This window comes from Salmo salar, chromosome 03 (assembly GCF_965601325.2).
Source record: "Salmo salar chromosome 03, fSalSal1, whole genome shotgun sequence".
NCBI lineage: Eukaryota > Metazoa > Chordata > Actinopteri > Salmoniformes > Salmonidae > Salmo > Salmo salar.
This window is the reverse complement of record NC_138293.1, coordinates 99,762,501-99,771,881: the sequence shown is the minus strand read 5'-3', so window position 1 is coordinate 99,771,881 and position 9,381 is coordinate 99,762,501.

Sequence of the window (9,381 nt, the reverse complement as noted above, 5' to 3'; positions counted from 1 at the left end):
TAGGAACCCCTCTCTACTAGGAACCCCTCTCTGCTAGGAACCCCTCTCTACTAGGAACCCCTCTCTGCTAGGAACCCCTCTTTACTAGGAACCCCTCTCTGCTAGGAACCCCTCTCTACTAGGAACCCCTCTCTGCTAGGAACCCCTCTCTGCTAGGAACCCCTCTCTGCTAGGAACCCCTCTCTGCTAGGAACCCCTCTCTACTAGGAACCCCTCTCTACTAGGACGCCACTCTCTACTAGGAACCCCTGTCTACTAGGAACCCCTCTCTGCTAGGAACCCCTCTCTACTAGGAACCCCTCTCTACTAGGACACCCCTCTCTACTAGGACACCCCTCTCTACTAGGAACCCCTCTCTACTAGGAACCCCTGTCTACTAGGAACCCCTCTCTGCTAGGAACCCCTGTCAACTAGGAACCCCTCTCTACTAGGAACAACTCTCTACTAGGACACCCCTCTCTACTAGGAACCCCTCTCTACTAGGAACCACTGTCTACTAGGAACCCCTCTCTACTAGGACCCCTCTCTAATAGGAACCCCTCTCTAATAGGACGCCCTCTCTACAAGGAACCCCTCTCTACTAGGACCCCCTCTCTACTAGGAACCCCTCTCTACTAGGAACCCCTCTCTACTAGGACGCCCCTATCTACTAGGAACCCCTCTCTGCTAGGAACACCTCTCTACTAGGAACCCCTCTCTACTAGGACACCCCTCTCTACTAGGACACCCCTCTCTGCTAGGAACCCCTCTCTGCTAGGAACCCCTCTCTGCTAGGAACCCCTCTCTACTAGGACGCCCCTCTACCAGGAACCCCTCTCTACCAGGAACCCCTGTCTACTAGGAACCCCTCTCTACTAGGAACCCCTGTCTACTAGGAACCCCTCTCTACTAGGAACCCCTGTCTACTAGGAACCCCTCTCTACTAGGATGCCCCTCTCCACTAGGATGCCCCTCTCTACTAGGAACCCCTCTCTACTAGGAACCCCTCTCTAATAGGAACCCCTCTCTACTAGGACACCCCTCTCCACTAGGACAACTCTCTAATAGAAACCCCTCTCTACTAGGACTTCCCTCTCTACAAGGAACCCCTCTCTACTAGGACCCCCTCTCTGCTAGGAACCCCTCTCTACTAGGATGCCCCTATCTACTAGGAACACCTCTCTACTAGGAACCCCTCTCTACTAGCACACCCCTCTCTACTAGGACACCCCTCTCTGCTAGGAACCCCTCTCTGCTAGGAACCCCTCTCTGCTAGGAACCCCTCTCTACTAGGACACCCCTCTCTACTAGGACACCCCTCTCTGCTAGGAACCCCTCTGTGCTAGGACACCCCTGTCTACTAGGAACCCCTCTCTACTAGGAACCCCTCTCTACTAGGAACCCCTCTCTACTAGGACGCCCCTCTAATAGGAACCCCTCTCTACTAGGAACCCCTCTCTACTAGGACACCCCTCTCTACTAGGACACCCCTGTCTACTAGGAACCCCTCTCTACTAGGACACCCCTCTCTACTAGGAACCCATCTCTACTAGGACACCCCTGTCTACTAGGAACCCCTGTCTACTAGGAACCCCTCTCTACTAGGACACCCCTCTCCACTAGGAACCTCTCTCCACTAGGAACCCCTCTCTACTAGGAACCCCTCTCAAATAGGACCCCTCTCTAAATGGAATCCCTCTCTACTAGGAACCCCTCTCTACAAGGAACCCCTCTCTACTAGGACGCCCTCTCTACTAGGAACCCCTCTCTACTAGGATGCCCCTCTCTACTAGGACACCCCTCTCTACTAGGAACCCCTCTCTACAAGGAACCCCTGTCTACTAGGAACCCCTCTCAAATAGGACCCCTCTCTAAATGGAATCCCTCTCTACTAGGAACCCCTCTCTACAAGGAACCCCTCTCTACTAGGACGCCCTCTCTACTAGGAACCCCTCTCTACTAGGATGCCCCTCTCTACTAGGACACCCCTCTCTACTAGGAACCCCTCTCTACAAGGAACCCCTGTCTACTAGGAACCCCTCTCTACTAGGACACCCCTCTCTACTAGGACACCCCTGTGTACTAGGAACCCCTCTCTACTAGGAACCCCTCTCTGCTAGGAACCCCTCTCTACTATGACGCCTCTCTACTAGGAACCCCTCTCTACTAGGAACCCCTGTCTACTAGGAACCCCTGTCTACTAGGAACCCCTCTCTACTAGGACACCCCTCTCTACTAGCACACCCCTCTCTACTAGGACACCCCTGTCTACTAGGAACCCCTCTCTACTAGGACACCCCTCTCTACTAGGACATCCATCTCTACTAGGACACCCCTGTCTACTAGGAACCCCTCTCTACTAGGACACCCCTCTCTACTAGGACACCCCTCTCCACTAGGAACCTCTCTCCACTAGGAACCCCTCTCTACTAGGAACCCCTCTCAAATAGGACCCCTCTCTAAATGGAATCCCTCTCTACTAGGAACCCCTCTCTACAGGGAACCCGTCTCTACTAGGACGCCCTCTCTACTAGGAACCCCTCTCTACTAGGATGCCCCTCTCTACTAGGACACCCCTCTCTACTAGGACACCCCTCTCTACTAGGAACCCCTGTCTACTAGGAACCCCTCTCTACTAGGACACCCCTCTCTACTAGGATACCCATCTCTACTAGGACACCCCTGTCTACTAGGAACCCCTCTCTACTAGGAACCCCTCTCTACTAGGACACCCCTCTCCACTAGGAACCTCTCTCCACTATGAACCCCTCTCTACTAGGAACCCCTCTCAACTAGGACCCCTCTCTAATAGGAACAACTCTCTACTAGGACGCCCCTCTCTACAAGGAACCCCTCTCTACTAGGAACCCCTCTCTAATAGGAACCCCTCTCTACTAGGACACCCCTCTCTACTAGGACACCCCTGTCTACTAGCACACCCCTCTCTACTAGGACACCCCTCTCTACTAGGACACCCCTCTCTACTAGGACACCCCTGTCTACTAGGAACCCCTCTCTACTAGGACACCCCTCTCTACTAGGACACCCCTCTCTACTAGGACACCCCTCTCCACTAGGAACCTCTCTCCACTAGGAACCCCTCTCTACTAGGAACCCCTCTCAAATAGGACCCCTCTCTAAATGGAATCCCTCTCTACTAGGAACCCCTCTCTACAAGGAACCCCTCTCTACTAGGACGCCCTCTCTACTAGGAACCCCTCTCTACTAGGATGCCCCTCTCTACTAGGACACCCCTCTCTACTAGGAACCCCTGTCTACTAGGAACCCCTCTCTACTAGGACACCCCTCTCTACTAGGATACCCATCTCTACTAGGACACCCCTGTCTACTAGGAACCCCTCTCTACTAGGAACCCCTCTCTACTAGGACACCCCTCTCCACTAGGAACCTCTCTCCACTATGAACCCCTCTCTACTAGGAACCCCTCTCAACTAGGACCCCTCTCTAATAGGAACAACTCTCTACTAGGACGCCCCTCTCTACAAGGAACCCCTCTCTACTAGGAACCCCTCTCTAATAGGAACCCCTCTCTACTAGGATGCCCCTATCTACTAGGAACCCCTGTCTACTAGGAACCCCTCTCTACTAGGACACCCCTCTCTGCTAGGAACCCCTGTCTACTAGGAACCCCTCTCTACTAGGACACCCCTCTCTACTAGGACACCCCTCTCTACTAGGAACCCCTGTCTACTAGCACACCCCTCTCTACTAGGACACCCCTCTCTACTAGGACACCCCTGTCTACTAGGAACCCCTCTCTACTAGGAACCCCTCTCTAATAGGAACCCCTCTCTACTAGGAACCCCTCTCTACTAGGACACCCCTCTCTCCCTCTCTCCATAGTAAGGCTGTGTGTAACAGGCCTAAACAGGAAGACTTGTGTTGGTGTATCTCTGCACTCCTCCCTCCTTCTCTCTCTCCCTCTCTCTCTCCCTCCATCCATCTCTCCCTCTTTCTCTCTCTCTCTCCTTCCTTCCCTCGTTCCCGCTCTCTCTCTACCCCCTCCCTCTCTATTTCCCTCCCTCCCTCACTCCCTCTCACAGTGTAGAATAGAGATGACCTTAGTGTGGGGATGAAAGCAGTATTAAACAGAGATGACCTTAGTGTAGGAATGAAAGCAGTATTAAACAGAGATGACCTTGCCGAAGTGATGAAAGCAGTATTAAACAGAAATGACCTTAGTGTAGGAATGAAAGCAGTATTAAACAGAGATGACCTTAGTGTAGGAATGAAAGCAGTATTAAACAGAGATGACCTTAGTGTAGGAATGAAAGCAGTATTAAACAGAGATGACCTTGCCGAAGTGATGAAAGCAGTATTAAACAGAAATGACCTTAGTGTAGGAATGAAAGCAGTATTAATCAGAGATATTACTCACTAATGTTCAGTCTATGGACAATAAAGTAGACGAGCTCAGGGCGAGGATCTCCTTCCAGAGAGACATCAGGGACTGTAACATACTCTGTTTCAAAGGATAATGGCTCCCTCTGGATACACTGTCCCTGTACATACAGCCAGCTGTGTTCTCAGAACATCGCACAGACAGAGATAAACAACTCTCCGGGAAGAAGAAAGGTGGTAGTGTATGTTTCATGGTGTGATTGTCATAACGTACAGAAACTTAAGTCCTTTTGTTGACCCGACCTAGAATATCTCCCAATAAAACACCAACCGTATTACCTCCCAAGAGAATTCTCTTCAGTTATAGTTACAGCCATGTATATTCCCCCACAAGCCGATACCACGACGGCCCTCAAGGAACTACACTGGACTTTTGCAAAATGGAAACCACATATCCTGAGCCTGCATTTATTGTAGCTGGGGACTTTAACAAAGCAAATTTGAGGAAAATGCTACTGAAGTTCTATCAACACATTGACTGTAGTACTTGCGCTGGAAAAACACTTGACCACTGCTATTCTCTCTTCCAGGATGCCTACAAGGCCCTCCCCCACCCTCCCTTTGGCAAATCAGATCACAAGTCCATTTTGCTCCTCCCTTCCTATAGGCAGAAACTCAAACAGGAAGTACCCATGCTAAGGTCTATTCAACACTGGTCTCACCAATCGGAATCCATGCTTCAAGATTGTTTTGATCACGTGGACTGGGATATGTTCTGGGTTGCCTCTGAGAATAGCATGGACGTATACATGGACACAGTGAATGAGTTCATCAGGAAGTGCATAGGGGATGTTGTTCCCACTGTCACTATTAAAACCTACCCAAACCAGAAACCGTGGATAAATGGTGGAATTCGTGCAAAACTGAAAGCGTGAACTAACACATTTAACCACAGCAAGGTGACTGGGAACAGTCCAGTTATCTCCTTCATAAGACAATCAAACAGGCAAAATGCAATTCAACGGCTCAGACATGAGACGATTACAAAGGCAAAACCAGCCACTTCCCGGACACCCGACGTTTTGCTCCCGGACAAACTGAACACCTTCTTCGCCTTCTTTAACAAACGGAACACCTTCTTTAAGGATAACAATGTGCTGTGGCCGATGTGAGTAAGACATTTAAGCGTGTTAACCCTCGCAAGGCTGCCGGCCCAGATGGTATCCCTAGCCACGTACTCAGAGCATGCGCAGACCAGCTGGATGGAGTGTTTACGGACATATTCAATCTCTCCCTATCCCAGTCTGCTGTCCCCACTTGCTTCAAGATGTCCACCATTGTTCCTGTACCCAAGAAAGCAAAGGTAACTGAACTAAATGGCTATCCCCCTGTAGCACTAACTTCTGTCATCATGAAGTACTTTGAGAGGCTAGTCAAGGATCATATCACCTCTACCTTACCTGACACCCTAGACCCACTTCAACTCTCTTACCGCCCCAATAGGTCCACAGACGATGCAATCACCATCGTACTGCACACTGCCCTTTCCCATCTGGACAAAAGTTTTAGTCAATGCCACTCCGACATTGCTCGTCCTAATATTATATATTCCTTAATTCTATTATTTTACTTTAAGATTTGTGTATTGTTCTGAATTTTTAGATACTACTGCACTGTTGGAGCTAGGAACACAAGCATTTCACTACACCAGCAAAAACATCTGCTAAATATGTGTATGTGACCAATAACATTTGATTTGATTTGACATAGACACACATTGTTGAAACACTTCTGAGTCTCTAGTGCAGGGTCCCCAACTGGCAGCCAGCGGGCCAATCTGGCCCTTCAGTAATATTATCCCCCCTAAAATGAATTATTCATATTTTGTTCATTTAAAAAATATAGATATATATATCGGACCCGAGATGCAAAAACTCCCAAATGCAATGTCCCTAGAAGGACATTACCTTACCTATATAATGCAAAAGTTACATTTTATCTTCATTCATGAGGGGAGAGAATACAGGAGACGGTGAACTAATAAAGCAGGCAGCGGACCATTTTGTGGTGCTAAAACATAAAGCTGCAACTGCAGCACAACCAATAGGAGGTGAACAGCGCCTGGTCCTGAAAATATTGCTAACTTGTTATGCAAGTGTTGCCCAGCAACAGATGGAGAAAACCTACACCAGTAGAGTAAGTCATTTCATCAATAATCTTCATTTCAATTTTGACTTTACAAACAACAAGAGGGCTTAATTGGAGTCTATTTCTTCAGTGCGAAGGCCCATGTAAAATAACTGATCTGGCTGAGCTAGGCTATGTGGCTGAACAGCATCTTTCACAAGACAACAACATGGCCTAATAGAAGAGTGATTTGTATTTATTAGGCCGACTTACAACTGGCCAAAAGGTAGCATCCTACAAAGAACAATAATTTCAAGAAGAAAAAAAGATGTCTGTATCTGAATGTCTGTATTGGTATAGCCTGCTCCTGTACCGGCAGAACAAACAGAAAATACTGTCATCTTGACACCTAAATATCCCTGGATAAGCACTCATAATTTACATTTTTACATTTACATTTTAGTCATTTAGCAGACGCTCTTATCCAGAGCGACTTACAGTAGTGAATGCATACATTTCATACAATTTCATACATTATTTATTTTATTATTTTTTTTTTTTCTCTGTGCTGGCCCCCCGTGGGAATCGAACCCACAACCCTGGCGTTGCAAACACCATGCTCTACCAACTGAGCTACAGGGAAGGCTAATAATAATAATAATAAATAAAATAAATAATAATAATGTTAGTATTTACTAAATACAGTCATATAGGCCATTAAGTTATTTACTCAATGGGAAGAGTTGCATTTCCCCTCAGACACAATATTGAGGATGGCGGGTGAGATGGATGTGATGTTGATGTGCAGGCAGTCCTCAATTGACTTATGTGAAAGCCGGTTCCTGTCGTGAGTCTATATTGCGTTCAAAGTAGAAAATGAGGGCTTGCAGGTGTAAGTCGATCCAAACATTGTCAGCACATAAAATGCAAGTTTCATTATTGTGTTGTATTCCTCTGAGTATGCCACCCAAAACGCACACAAGGACTCGGAACTCCTGATCTCATCCCTGATTTGGCTCGATGTTTGGAATAAATCAGCTCAGTTTGAATTGCAGCCTCATCCAGTGAGGGTATAATTTTCTTAGCAAGGGAGGAGAATTCTCCACCTGGGCGGACTGTGAGATGGTCACGTACAAACGTCCTTGGCCAAGTCGTGCAGGCATGATGTAGTCTTCAAATCTGGTGGAGAAGTTGTCCCTCAGCTGCTTGATGAAATCTTCCATCAACTCTGTGACAATGCTGCGACCTGGTCCCTCTGCCTGTCCTTTCTTCAGTGTGCTGAAGAGCAGTAGTCTTCCAGACGACAAGTCCAAATCCAACAACTCAAGCTTCCTAGTAAAGGCCTCAAGTCCACGACTGTTTTCCCTCTTCCTTGTAACTGCAGATTTAACCCGTTTAAGTGACAGAATATGTCAGCCCAAAAAACTGTGTGTGTAGCTTGCAGTTAACGCTTGAATTGTTCTGCGTCGGGCCTCTGTTTGGGGCGGGAAGGCCACTTTGAAAGTTCCATGCTTAGATTCATAATGACGTCTGAGATTGAATTATTTGCAAACAGCGATATTTTCATTGCAAATAAGACACACTGGCTTGTCATTGTGAAAAGATGAACTCATACCTCTCTGTACACTCTTCCCTGAAACTTTCGATTTTCATTATCCACCTTTCTTTTGCTACTTTTTGAGAGCGACATGTTCTCTTGCTGTCAAGCTAATTGTTCTGAACGAATGTTGACGTTAATAAAGTAGTGTTGACTACAGTAGGCTACATAGACCTGTTTTCCCCACCAATCAACGCACAGAGAAATATACAACAATAATAACTGAAAAGAGACATGGTGATTTTATGAGCGTAATGAGATCGAAATGTGTATATTATTGTCACTGAATGTATTAAGTACTAATCAGATGTATTAAAAATGTTATTCGATTTTCAGTGTAGGCCAATTAATTGTGCTAATATTATATACTAATTATGTTCTGGCCCGCCGACTATCGGCTATACAGAAAACAACCACCCACAAACCCAAAGGAAAAAAGGTCTGCCTAAGTATGGCTTCCAATCAGAGACAAAGAAAGACACCTGCCTCTGATTGGAAACCATACTCGGCCACACATAGAAAACGAACATAGAAAATGAAAACTAGAACAAATCCCCTCTAAATAAACCAACCCCAAAACACACAAAAACAACACCCCCTGCCACGCCCTGACCATAGTACAATGACAAATGACCCCTTTTACTGGTCAGGACGTGACAGAAATGAGTAGGTGTGTCCAAACTTTTCACTAGATACAGTACCAGTCAAAAGTTTGAGACACCTACTCATTCCAGGGTTTTTCTTCATTTTTAATATTTTCTACATTGTAGAATATCAGTGAAGACATCAAAACTATTAAATAACACACATGGAATCATGTAGTGACCAAAAAAGTGTTAAACAAATCAAAATATATTTTATATTTGAGATTCTTCAAAGTAGCCACCCTTTACCTTTATGACAGCTTGGCTCTTGGCATTGAGTTATTATTGAGTTATTTCGTAAGCAGTAAGGTACAGTAGCTTTATATGTCAACAATGCCCAGTTCACTAGGAAATGTCTGTTTGGAAAAGATAATTTATTCAAGCTAAATTAGCCTTTTACCTCAGAGGGAAAAGTTGTTTAGGTTTACGTATAATCATAACACTCACGAGATAGAAGTTCTGTTCATTTCATTCAATTTGAAGTTGCATTTGTTCATATTTCACACAGTGTCGGCGCTCCGTGTGTCGGTGTGGTTGTGCACTTTTGTGAAACGCTAAGCGTTGTTGCCGCTAGTCGACAAATTCCAATCAAGTTGATCATTGTTAAAAGTGATCCCTATATTGAATGTGCACAGTACATGGAAGTGAAGACGGCTATATTCCCAATCTGGC